Raw genomic sequence first — 13,913 nt, 5'->3', positions numbered from 1 at the left:
ATTAATTTTGAGCCTTTTCTACTTGTCTATATTCTCGTGTTTTCTCTATATCTCTATATAATAACCAATGATCGATAGCTATTTGTCTAACAAAGGGTAGTGTTCTCATATAATTAATATGGTCTAAATCGCTTGTGGTTCTTTCGAGGTCTTTAGATTTTATATATCACTAAGAACTTATATTCTAATCGATATTATATCTATTAATTCTTGTAGTCTTAACCGATTTTCTTTGGTACCACTTAATTTAATATATTCTGGGTATAGGTTATTTAATTCTTGTTTGACTTTTAAATAATGATCTTGCATCTATTAACCTAAAGGCATAAAGTTTACTTGTTGTTCTAGCTGTCTAAGATAGTCTTCAGTTCTAAATATAGCGTCGTTGGTAAAATGAACTTCCCAAAGGAGATTATTTCGAAAACTTAATACTGTTGTATTATGATTTAATTCTTCTCTATAAGCTATGTCTAAATAGTTAATGTGTTCGGTAGGAACTTTCTTGAGCTTCTAAGGTTTTCTAGTCTTTTTCTAGTAATATAGATCATGCGATGGTGAAAACTTATATGTTTAGCAAACGGTGTTGTCTCATTAACTCTTGTCTAATAGTAGATCTGTGCTTGCTTTCTTCTTCTAGCGGAAAAGGTCTTCTCATATAATTTTAGATAAGTCTAAGGTTCCAAAAATCTTTCGCGCTTGATACCAATATTAAAGGGGGTAGAGTAAATTTTCAATTTTTTTTTTTTTTTTTTTTACCAGAATACGTAATAGACAAACAACAGACATGTTTAGTAGACAATTTATGGATATCGCACAACAAAAAGGACGCTGGTCATTTTGTAGCCACTCTAAATGCACTTTGTCAGTATTTTACAGACAAAAATCTAGATAAGAAATTTAAATTTTATATGTTGTAATCCATGGTAGAACTAATGGTATTTTTCAAACTTGGATAGAAGTTTTAGATTCTATCAAAGAAATATGAAGAACTTTTTAACGGCTTTAATGATTTCACCGAGGCATTAGACTATGCTAGAGGAGTATTGGGACCAAACTATTATATTTCTCAAATTTCTCGTACAAAATCAGTTAGAAACCCTCAAAAAAAATACAAAAAGACACGGTACAAGGTGATTTTTTTGATCATCGCTCTACTATGACCGAGACCGTGCAAGACTTAACCAAAGAAAGAGACACTCATCCAAGAAAAAGTGAAACTCTTGGACAAGCAAGACATTAGAGCAAAGACTACAAGCGAAGTTTGAATTATTACAATCTGCAGTTGTCCATCTCAGTACAAAAATGATGAGACAATGTGCATTCCCAATGAATGCAAATAGATCCACCGTATCGGATAAAGATACAAACCTAGTCCCGGCTCAAACGGTAGTCAGTAAAGACTCATCAAATCCGATGGTACGCCTGCCACTTTGCCAAAAGCGAAGATGAGGATGTTCATCCCTCCACAAGACGAAGACTACCAAAGATACCGACGCAAGGAGCTACTTCTACGTGAAAAGCATACTTGCAAAAAAGAAAAAAAAATGACAACATAGAAAGTGTAGTTAAAGAGACTTTGAAAGATTTTTCCAAACAAAAGCAGAGCAAGACAAGCACATAATCAAGAACCCTAGTCCGTAATTATCTCCAAGTCCAAGGATGTCACCAGCTTCATAGTTCAAGAAGGAGATATGGTAAATTTTGAGAATAGTGCATTTTAAGATTCACAAGACCCAAACGACTACGATTCGAGAATGAGTTTTGATTCTATTGCACTACATTTAGACACATAAAAAAAAAAAAAAAATATATATATATATATATATATATATATATATATATATATATATATTATTTTTTTTAACAAGACAATGAACAAGAAAATGAACGAGAACTTTTTATATTTTTTTATGGACTTATATATATATATATATACATATAGTAATTATGCATGTCATGGCCTTTAGAGGTATTTCATATGTACAAGTTGATTCCTTTGATCTCGTATTACTTTATGTCTATCCTATGTTACTTTTCTACCTTAGATACTTGGTACTTTATTCGTGATGACGTCCCTTTTCCTGGGGACACTGTATTTCATGCCCGCAGGTTCTGATAGACAGGGTGACGGTTCGCATCAGTAGGTTGCATGTTCAGCTTGGTATAGGAGCACTCTACTTGCTTCGGAATTGTTGTCTAGTCTTGGTATGATATTTTTGTGTTTATATGGGGCCCTGTCATGACCTTATGATGTCATTACTCTAGTAGATGATTGTAGACAATCGTTATGTATTTAGATGTTGTATAGCCTTGTTGGCTTATGTTTTGGTTATAGTTTATGACAACCTTGTCAGCCCGTACTATTATGTCCAGTTATGTATATATGTATGTCCTTTTGGCTTGTCCCTTTTCAGTCTAATTTCCATGATTTAGCAGATTGTCATATGATGGCCCACGTACATTTTTGGTTATGCTATGAAAGTATGTCACATTGGTGCTTGGCAAGTAAGGCTCGGGTGCCCGTCACGGCCCTCCGGTTCGTGACATAATTCTATCAAATTTTATTAGTTGTGATAGTCGTTAGATGATGTTTAAAAAATCAAAAATTAATCAAACCATTCCAAAACCGAAGAGAAACCAAGACGGTTGGGACGGTTTCGAAAAGTCTAAATTTTGTTATACACTATAGAGTAACCGAAAAATTGATAGGCTACAAATTTCTGAAAATAACTGACTGAACTGAAGCATTGACACCCTACCTATTCAGGTCAATCTAATGCCTATATTTTTGTCCAATCTATCTATCCTTATATAATAGGAGAGGCAAAACAATGTTTGGATGACAAGTGTCATTCCCATAAAATTTCATATTAAAAATAATAAAAAAAATATTCAAATCCAGGTTTATTTGAATTTATTTTCAAAAACGTTTGAAAACAATATTCCAATCCAGGTTTATTTGAATTTATTTTCAAAAACGTTCGAAAACAAACTTAAGTAACCAACTAAACCAGAAGTATTTATTTTTAAATAACTAATAACAAAGATAAATGATAATCAACTTCCCAATACACTCCCACGTTTGCAAATTTAAAACATATCAGTAAAAGAAATCCTGATCATCACACATTTGCTTTGGGTTGAGCTCATTGCACGAAGCTTGCTTAGTACGGGTTATTACTCCTGTGTGGTTTCTGGGCTATTCCACAGGAGCGAGGTTTTCCCTGTGTGCACTCGGAGGGTAGCGGCTGCGGTTCTCTTATTATCTAAAAAAAAACGTCAAAAAAAATAAAACCTTGCAAAATCGAAAGATGCATGACAGATTTCTTCTCAAATGTGGGAACAATTCTAAACTGATTCAATAACTCTTTTTTTAAACTCATTCTCCTGTTATTTGTGTTCAGTTTTTCAATTCCTGTTCAATTCCTGTAATCTCTGTGAATAACTTTCTCCTAAATACAACAACATTGTAAAGATGACTTCAGCAGTTCATCATTTTACAGGATAAATTCAAACCTGAAATACGTTTTTCATAGAGTTGATGATTTACACGATGCAAGGGTAACATATTCAACTCTCACATATATAGATAGATTTGCCACTTATGTTTGTTCAAATTATATGCTTTAGTTTGTCAAGTTCCTGTTGAAATTTACATGGTTCATATTCTATCTGCGGCATTTTTAATTTATCCAGTCGACACAAAGGAAATTGCCTTGATAATCCTACTTCTCTGTTTAGCTTCATCGTTCGTATTTTTTTTTTTTTCAAAATGTTGATAAGCCTTCATCATTGATCTTTTTGGATAATACTAAGCATTCACATAGAGTGCTTCTGCCGAAAGCTTGTTTGTTCAAAATATGGAAAATGTGCTGAGCAAACCTCATAGCCTGGACATATATATTTCCAAATTTTACTGTCAAAGTGAAGAGTTGATGTTCCAGCAGCAATGATGAAAAAGAATCAAATCTCCTAACAACTATCAATAGACTGCTTCCTTTTTGCATCATCTCCACTTCTGTAGTAGCCAACACGCAGAAAATAAATCTTTCCATTCATTTTTGCAGTCTCTACTTTTGTAGCAGCCAATGGCCAGAAGGTAAATCTTTTCTCTAAATATTCCGGCATTGCTATTTGGGCTTTTTAAACAAATAAAAGAATTTGTCTTTGGCATTTAATTTTCATGAACACTTAAATAATGTTTACGTTACAATATATAATTGGCTTCATACTGGTGATATTGCGTGCTTATATCAAGGAGAATAGCTTTATGTTAGTGACTGGCTAAATTAAAGAGATTATCAAATACATGAAATTCCAAGTAAATCTTTAGTCAACATTTACGGAAGATGTTGGAGGTAATGTTAGTTAAAATGCTCCTCTTTAGTTGTTTAATTGTTCCATGCTGGTTTTTTGATGATTGCAGAATATCACATAATTATATCCCTCTTAGCAATGCTTGCTGGAGCCTCCACTTTATTGTTATTCAATTGTCTCAGAGCCAGATATGGGTAAGTTTGAGAGATTCTGGATGCATTTGTCGCTAAGAGATGGATGCGCTCCTTCCCAAATAGTTGTGATGGATATTTTTTCTAAGCATGTAATAGACTTTTCTAATTATTATGTATTTTTCAGGTATTATCAGAGAAAAGAAAATGAAAAATCTACTGACTTTGATAACCTTTATGGATATCATTCGTTCACATGGATACTTAAAGGATATTATAGGTTCTTGGCACAGTTTAAGGATGTTCTCGACCAAAAGATCTGGCCATTCTGTTGCTAAAATTCTCTATAACTGGACAAAGTTATTCAATTTACTAGGATTCTATAGATGTGGATGAACTTGAAGACTGTCCTATATGTCTTGAGGAAGGTGTAGGTGGTGCATTGTGACATATCTCCACACTCATTGGGGAGAGACAAATAGAGATATGCTCACTCTTTTACTAGAATGATTGGCTATTAATTTAAGCCTTAATTTAATTGTTAGAGAAGTATGGTTTATTCTTCTTTCCATGCACACTTAACATTCTGGATCCAATTGCAAGTCATTCCTCCTTCAAAGAATTGGTGGTTCATGATTTCATTTGAACTGTTGCAGCAACATAAGCAATTAGAAGGATCATGATGAAAATCTAACCCTCTAAATGAATCACCTATAGATAGTTGAACAAATGAATTCTACACCATTGTGATATATTGTGTTTTATCGAAGTAATACAAAAACTTCTCCCTGCTGTAGGACCTTAAAAACAGAAGAAAGAAGGGATAAATATATTTCTGAAGTGTTTGTTTATTTCCTCAATTTAAATAGCAAAAGAAAAAGTTTTCTTCTGAATTTTTTCACATCAGTTTAGCCTTTACTATTAGCAAAAGGGTTGTTCTCATAATTAGAGTATTCTCATTACAACTCATTAGTATTAGGAATGATTGAACTATGTGAATTAAAATTTGTAATATATGCGACCTTAAATTCAAAGAAACAAATGAGGTAATTAAGATGTAGAAAGGAGCTTGCTGCTATGGATTTTATAATTTGGTCATTTTGTGTGTGCACATGTTTGATTATTGACATCAGCCTAAATAACTTATGTTCCGGTGCTTTGACATGTTCCCATATGTTGTAATCCACTACAAAGTCTTGTAGTTTTCTTTTGCCTCATCAGATAAAAGGTTATTTTCATGCTCCTCAAGTATTACCAAAGTTCTTAGGGAATATACAGTATTGGAAACTGACATGAAATAGTTCTAGGAGCGTGTTTAGTTCATGTGCAATTTCTCTATGTGTTACTACTTGCTTATCTACTTGCTGCTAGAAGTGTACTCTTGAAAATAAGCATACATGATTAATCTATTTATCCTCTTTGGCCTTTAGTGTCAAAGTTGAAAACGTATCCTCTCCTATTTTATGTAAATTTTTAGTGTCTGGTATGCTTTTAAGAATTAGTTGGTTGAAGTTCACAGTGAGTTGACAATTCAACAAGCGTGAAGTGATGCAGCAATCAAAGACACCATTTAACTACAGCAGAACTACACCAAATTAAGATGCCATTCAAAAGCACATTCTTTGACTTAACACTTCACAACCAAATGATGTAATGCAATATTCAAAATGTATCTATAAAACCCTTCAACAACAATCAGCCAACAATATGAAGAGCGTGTAATTTACACCCACTTATGTGGAAAAGTAACGAATGAGATGACAACCAATAGATCCCTCTTTTTTTGTGTCTTTTATCTTTCTATTTGCAGTATTTAACATCAGTCCAGAAGTCCTCGTTCTTGATAGGACAACTGGCCAATTAGGACTGAGAACGATGGCCAATACAGATGAAGACCATAAGTTTCAGCAAAGTATATCCCTAAACTATAACAAAATGAGCGGAATATATCCTACAATTACTCAAAAGTTAAATTCTAACACCAGGTTACCGTGATTTTCTCCATCTCCTTCCCCAAATTGCGGAATTTTTTGTGTTCCTAGAAGATAAAATCTTTTCCTATCTTTCCCCTCGCGTCAGTAATTAACACTTATTAGATTACTAGTTCTTAATGAACCAAATATAGTGTAGAATTTTTTTTTTATCAAGTAAAGCATTTACAAAGACATGAACTACAACTAAAGAGCAGATGTAGTCCAAAAATGCTCATAGCCAGATAGAGGAAAGTGATTAAATTTAATTAACTTCATTTTTTGTAACTTGGTAAATTGCTCATAAAGAAGAGTCCTAATGATGAATGGCAAGGTTGAACTTATTTGCTCCATTCTTTATGACTTGGTGTATTTAAATGAATTTAAAAGAAGCATAATATTGCGCGGCAGTGTTAATTTAATCGAGACTGGATTTACTCTATCTTCATTGCTTGATTTTTCAAGTTTAAAGTCCCAATCTTCACGTCAAAACACCACTTGTATGGAGACTAATGTTTCTTGTTCAAAACAAAATCTATGTTCATAGAACATATGATGAAACCTAAATTAATTTAATATGTACGGATGCTACGCATGATATCAAGGCCTATAGTAACTTCGTGAAGTAATGGAGTCAGAATTTGTTACACTAAAGGACTCCTTCCTTATCAAACAGGTGATAATGCTAACTATTACTTACTAGGCTAACCACCCTCTACGTATCATTCTTATATCATATGGAAGCGGTTACTAATGCTTACATTAGGGTAGGTTGTCTATATCACACCTCACGACCTTGCTAAAGCGGGGTGCTTTGTGCACCGAGCTGTCCTTTTTATCATGAAAATAATTATGGATCTACAGAAGGTATAATTCCCTAAATTCAGAATCCAGTCACATACTTAGTTGACTTTCACTAAGATGTTGGATAGAAATGAAGATATTAAGATAGACAAGACAGATGAAGATGAAAGAAACTATCAACAATAATTAGAGTATAAATTGAAGTAATGCTAATGTACACTACATTCTCAAAGCAGCACAAGTAATCCTAATCTCAACAAGAATTAGAGTAAAGTCCTGACCTTGATGGTTGCTACTGACAGAAGAGCGATGCATTGGTTGGATGGCTGTTTGTGGTGCAGAGCCAGCTTCCCCCAGTAAACGAGCACAAAATGCTTTCTGCATGTTAAGATCAAGTTGTAAACCTAGTTTCTGACGCTGAATTTGTGCTATGAAGTCCTCTATTTCTTGCCGCATTCTCTTTGCATATGGGCTCCTAAACTTGGGCTCTGTTGTTCTTCACTTGAATTTAGTTGATGCTCTTCATTTGACCTTATAGCTGGTACCCTATTTTTCATTGTCAATGACAAAAACTTTCTGTCCGCCAAATATTTCAGTAGTCCAGCATTAATGAGTTTCTTGCTTTTCACTTTTTTGTTTCTTCTTAAAGGCTCTACTTGACTCATGACGATATGAATTTGTTACAAATTTACAAAAACAAAAATAAAATAGGTTATCCAAAGCATTACAAGAATTAGAAATGGAACAGGTACAGGTAAGAAAACTATGCTAACACCATCAGATGCCTATTATGATAGCTAAGGATGAAAAAGTTAAAAATATCTGTCGATAATTTTATATCTATGTGGCTCATCATTTTTCTTAATGTACTTCTGTGAAAAAAATATGCTAGAGGTATGAACACTTTATTGATCCTTCAAAGGGCACCAAAACAAACCCGTGTGAGAATACTTATACCCAAAGTCCCTATAGTATGAATTCACATTATTAAGCTTGGTAAAATGTGAATCTTAAATTAATTTTCCGATAATTATTTTCTAACAAAACAGAAAAGATAAAGATGTCATCGTTTCCTTATCAAAGGATTTTGTGCAATATTTGAAGGTTTTGCTTTAACCAAATAAGGAACATGTACCTCATTACAAGTCAATAATCTCCTATAAATGTTAGTAGGATTTAAAATTGTTTTCTAGAAAGTTGATTTGAACATTGTGATGTTCAACTAATAATTAGACAATAGGAAACAGAAGACTTGTGCTTGAAGGAGAATAACTGCATCAAAACTAGATAAAAACTGGACCAAAAATACACCAAAAACTGCACTGAAATAGCAGCAAAAACATGAACAAAACTAGAGCAAAACCAGCAGCAAAACAGCGGTGATAACTGCATCAAATGAGGCCAAAAAGCTGAACCAAAACTTGACCAAAATCTGCGCCAAATGAGATCGAAATTGAAATCAAAATTGGTCCAAAAACTGAACCAAAACTAGTCCAAAAATGGACAATAAACTGTAACTTAGTTATTTAAATCATCTCAATAAGAAATACCTTGATATGTCCATTCTAAACAACTCACCATCGCTTTGGAACTGACAAAAGCTAAGTTTGTGACTTATCCTGGGTTAACATTAAAAAGACCATGGAATACCATGAATTCTGAGTGTACATTCTGTCAAACTGGTGATTGGCAAAGCATTAACCCAACAACTCACTCATTGCAACATGTAAAGGAAAATTTATCGCAAAAGAATATCCATAAAATTATTGTATTAATCCAAAAATTCTATTTAATATTTAGATGGATAAAATTGAACAAATAAGAAGAAACCCAAAAAACACCCAAAATAAAACTACAACAATTCTGGGTCATATACCGCCTACAAATAGTAGTTGGTATTGGAAGAAATTGAATAAAATGAAGTTGGGCATGATTGGTTGGTATAGAAGTGACAGATATGTACTAACCTCCTCTGGAAAATACTCTATCAGTCTAAGAGTTATATTACTATGTTGGAGACTGGGGAAAATCTTGTTGCAACTGAACTCATCTGGTCAAAGTTACTAAACCCAAACATAGGTTTATATTGTGGTTGTCAAATCAGCAAAGGCTGCTCACTAAAGGCAGGATGTTGAATATGGGCTTACATTGTGACAATGCTTGGTGAGTTTTATGTGAACAACAGCATATTGAAGATGCCAGCCACCTCTTTGTGACCTGTGAATGGACAGTTGCAGTGTGGAGGGATGTGATGATATGACTGGGATTGCAAATGCCACCAGCTGCAGTAAATGAAAGTTTAAAGTGTATAAAATAGCGACATGGGTGCAGTTTCAAGAAGGAGATGGTGGCTACAATACCTAGAGCTCTGGTATACTTTATTTGGTAAACTAGAAACTGGAAAATTTTCAGAGAGTCTATTGTACAACAACATGTTCTAATACACAAAATACAATTTGTTACTAGGGAAAGAATAACACGGGAGAATGAGGTGAGGAGGACATTCAAGTCTTCAATTAATAAAAAGGGACAAGTGAGTCCCATTTTTCCATTTTTTTTAACTCACTTAAACACTAATCAAGTAAAATGGGGGCTAACTTGTAATATTTAAGACTTAGAGATACAAAAAAACCTTCTTCTTTTCAAAATACAAAAGGCATTCACATATATTTTCTTCCATTGCTGAGTTGTGAAGCTTTTAGGTTATAAATTTGTGATTGAAATTCAAAAATAATTGGTGAATTATTGGATAATTAAGTAGATATAATTTATTTGTGCTTAAATAGGTTGTTAAAAAACTACTTGGAAGTAGATTTGGTGTAAGAAAAATTAAAATCCATTGTTGGGTTTGTGAAGTTGAAAATTCGGATCTAAAAATTGGTTATTATTCTGAGTGGGTGTTCTTGAAAATCATGATAAGCACCTGAGTGAAGCTAAATATCAAATTTGAGATTATTCAATAGTGATTTGAGTGATTTTTGAAAATAAATTTTATAACCAAAAAATAAACTTTTGCAGTTGTGAACAACTACGTGCGTTGCACAATTACATTAGTTGTTGGGCAACTACATTAGTTGCTGGACAACTATTAAAGTTGTTGTAACAAGTAATATTAGAGTTCTTGAAACAACAACTATTGAAACTACGGTAGTTGTTCCCATAACTTCAATGATTGTTCCAATATTTGATAATCATAATTAAGTTAATATTTTACTATATTAAAATATCTTACTGGTTCAAATTCGATACTACGTGTCCCAACAACTGTTGCAGTTATGGACCAACGTAACTAGTTGTTAGGACAACTTCAACAATTGTCCATCAATGACATTACTACAATAGATGTTGAGGACCTACAATCATTTGTATTATAGATTCTTAATAATTCTTGTCTTTTTATATTTCAGATAGGATGTAATGACCTCAAATATTGCTAAGTTTGGTATATAACTTAATGTTTAGGGGAGAAAGAGATTTTATTTGTCATAAGTATTTAAGGAAGCTATTATTGCTGATCTAAGTTTAACATACAACCTTGATGTATATTTAAGAGCTTGTGGTAACAAGTCATTCTATGAATTATGTTGTATTAATGGGGTCATTCCATTACAGCAGTCATCACATGTTAAAATTATTGAGTTTTTTTCGAAAACTTTGGTAGTTGTCCTAGAATTACTATTGTAGTTGTCGGAGAACTTATGAAGGTGTTGAAAAATTCTATTAGGGGTAAGCCAACAACTTTAGCAGTTGTCGTACAACTAGAGTAATTGTCCGACCAACTACTAAAGTTGTCGGACAACTGCTAAAATTGTTAGAACAACAAAGTCAGTTGTTGGAACAACTTCTATAGTTGTTTCCACAACTAAAGTAGTTGTAGGGCATAAATGTAGTAACACAATGATAATTGAAGATAGATCAAATGATTCTATGAATTATTACACATAAGCTAAGTAATTTAACGAAAATTGATGATCAATTGAGCTAAATTATGAATTATTACGGATAAATGTAGTGATTCAATGACAATTGGAATCGGTCGATCTATTCTATGAATTATTGCACACAAACTAAGAGAATTTACAAAAATTGATAATCGATTGCGTCACTTGATAAATTATTAAGGATAAAGATAGTGATTCAATAACAATTGAAGATTGATTGAGTGCTTTTATGAATTATCACGCATAAATTGAGTGATATAACGACAATTAATGATCAATTGAGCTATTCTATGATTAATTAAGGATAAACATGGTAATTCAATGACATTTAAAGATCGATCGAGCAATTATATGCGTTATTACACATAAACTAAATCATTTATTGACAATTAATGATCAATTGAATCATTTTATGACTTATTAAGGATAAGGTTAGTGTTATAATGACAATTGATGCTCAATTGAGTCATTCTATGCATTATCTATATATAATATAAAGTTAGGTATTGACAAGGTGATGTGGCTCCTCTCTGTGGCCTAGAATATCATTTATCTTTTTTCTCAATTTTTTGACATTTTCCTCAATCTTTCCTATTTACATGATTTATTAGGAAACCTAAAATTCATTTCTTAATTACATTATCTTAATTACACATCTTTAATTTTACAGTTTAGAAAGCCCAAAAGTTACTACTCTTAATTTAGCAGTTATAGGATCATTAATACAATAAAATAATTTCTCCTTTATAGGAGTAATTGTCATCAACTTTCAATAAAATAAATTGTCGAAGCAATCAAAAAAATTTGTCTAAGAAATTGGCTAAAAAACTTCTTCGTATGTTTCCTTGAGGTATCTATTCTTCCAACAAAACAAATCCATTCTTTCCAGTTTTAGTAATTACGTTTGTACAAAATGGCCCTTAATGCACTAAATACTACTTAATTAATAATTATATTGCAATCACTCACTATACATTATTCAATTTCATTGTATCTATATATAATATAAAGCTAGGCATTAAGGAAGTGATGTGCCACCTCTCTTTGGCTTAGGATGCTTTTTTTTTTTTTTTTTTTTTAAAAATTTCTCATTTTTTTGGTAGTTTCTTCTATATTTCTATTTACTTATTATTGTAAAAAAAAAATAATGTGTCAATTACTACTACTCTATTTATTTTTATTCTTTAATGTTTATACTGAAATGTCCTAAAATTGACTACTCTATTCAATCCAATTCTTTAGGCTAACTACTTGTAATGACCCTTCCGATCGTTATGGAAAATCTAGGATCACCCTACCAAATAGAACCCTTCAAAGGGTAGAATGAGCTAATAGAAACTCAAATGTAGAAGTCTAATAACTGGAAACTTGGCTTGTTGTGATTATTGTTTGGTTGTGTTGAGTCCATTTGGGAGCGACGTAGGAAATTAGACCTCTGTTAGGGACTCCGAGGCCACAGGTGAGTCCATATGGTGTTTGTACATTAATGTGCATGTTTTGTTTATGTTTGTGAGGCCTTGGATGAAGTGTTATGTGTTAGAGTGAAAAACTGTGGAAATTAGCGAGCTCACCGGTTCAGTGGCATCGATGTAGCGGCGCATCTCTCCCGCCGCGGATATATGGGAAATGGCTGGACTCCTGTAGCTCTATGGCGCCTCCGTGCTCGCCACAATGGAAGTGAGCATTTAGTGGAGGTGAGCTACAGCGGGCCCTTGCCCGCTATAGCGAGACCGCTGCAGCGACAGAACGACCGCTGCAGCGGTCGACGAGGATAGTAAATCGTGTTTTTAAATACTTAGTCCGAATTCTTTATTCATAAAACTCGAACACAGTTTCCAAGGAGCACGTAGGGCGAAATTCTAAGGCTAGGGAAAGAATATTCTTGAGAGGTAAGTTTCAACCCTTCCTCCCTTAATTATGCATTCATCTCTAAGATTATCATCATTCTAATGGCTCTACAGTGGTAAATTGAGACTAGTAACCCTAGAACTTAATATACCTTTAATAGTTGGCGGGTTATGAATATTATTGTGTGATTATCATCTAAAGGCTTGGGTTATTATCATCTAAGGCTTGGGTTATCACTTTCTAATCAAGAATTGAACCGTTAGAGATATGAACTAAGTGAATTGAGACTTAGGGTTTCATAAAGTGTCACGACCCAATCGGAGGGCCGCGACGGACACCCGGAGCTGACCTACCGAGTACCTTCTAGCATCCATCTCATAATCATATCTAGGTGGGCCACATGGCTAACTCATAAATATCATAAACTTTAAGAGACACAAGTTCAATAAATATATGCACATCAATATAATCACCATCAACTATGTCAATATGCACAAGTCGACAAGGCTGCCAAAAATGATATACAAATATGACCCGATGAGGTTATAGAGAATTTAACTATATACATCTATCTACGAGCCTCTACATAGAGTGCATAACATCATAAGGACGGGACAGGACCCGCCATGCCCATATATGTACACAAAAGAATAATACCAACTAAACCGCAGCTCCGAAACAAATGGAGCAGTCTTATAATCACTGATGAAGTAGCCTAGGGGTTTGGTCCATCTCTCTGTCTACGTGCGAGCATGGATGCAGCGTCCACAAACAAAGGGCGTCCGTACGAGTAACGTACCGAGTATGTAAGGCATGAGTAACAAAACAATAAAGATATGAAGGTAGCATAAGATAAAGAGATCAATCTGTACCTCTGAATGCCTCTTAAGGCAGATGTCATG

The 13,913-nt window shown here is 33.5% G+C and overlaps 1 long non-coding RNA gene across 1 annotated transcript; it reads right to left on the bottom strand.

Annotated features, from left to right (window-relative positions):
- Positions 1-7,320: 7,320 nt before the first annotated feature.
- LOC132034452 (uncharacterized) lies at positions 7,321-9,715 on the bottom strand. The gene is made up of 2 exons (XR_009409103.1): positions 8,773-9,715; positions 7,321-8,654 (listed from the first exon to the last, which is right to left on the bottom strand). It is a non-coding gene; the product is annotated as an uncharacterized LOC132034452 (long non-coding RNA).
- Positions 9,716-13,913: the final 4,198 nt, after the last annotated feature.

This window comes from Lycium ferocissimum, chromosome 10 (assembly GCF_029784015.1).
Source record: "Lycium ferocissimum isolate CSIRO_LF1 chromosome 10, AGI_CSIRO_Lferr_CH_V1, whole genome shotgun sequence".
Classification (NCBI taxonomy): Eukaryota; Viridiplantae; Streptophyta; class Magnoliopsida; order Solanales; family Solanaceae; genus Lycium; species Lycium ferocissimum.
This window is presented reverse-complemented; position numbering and strand designations above follow the sequence as displayed.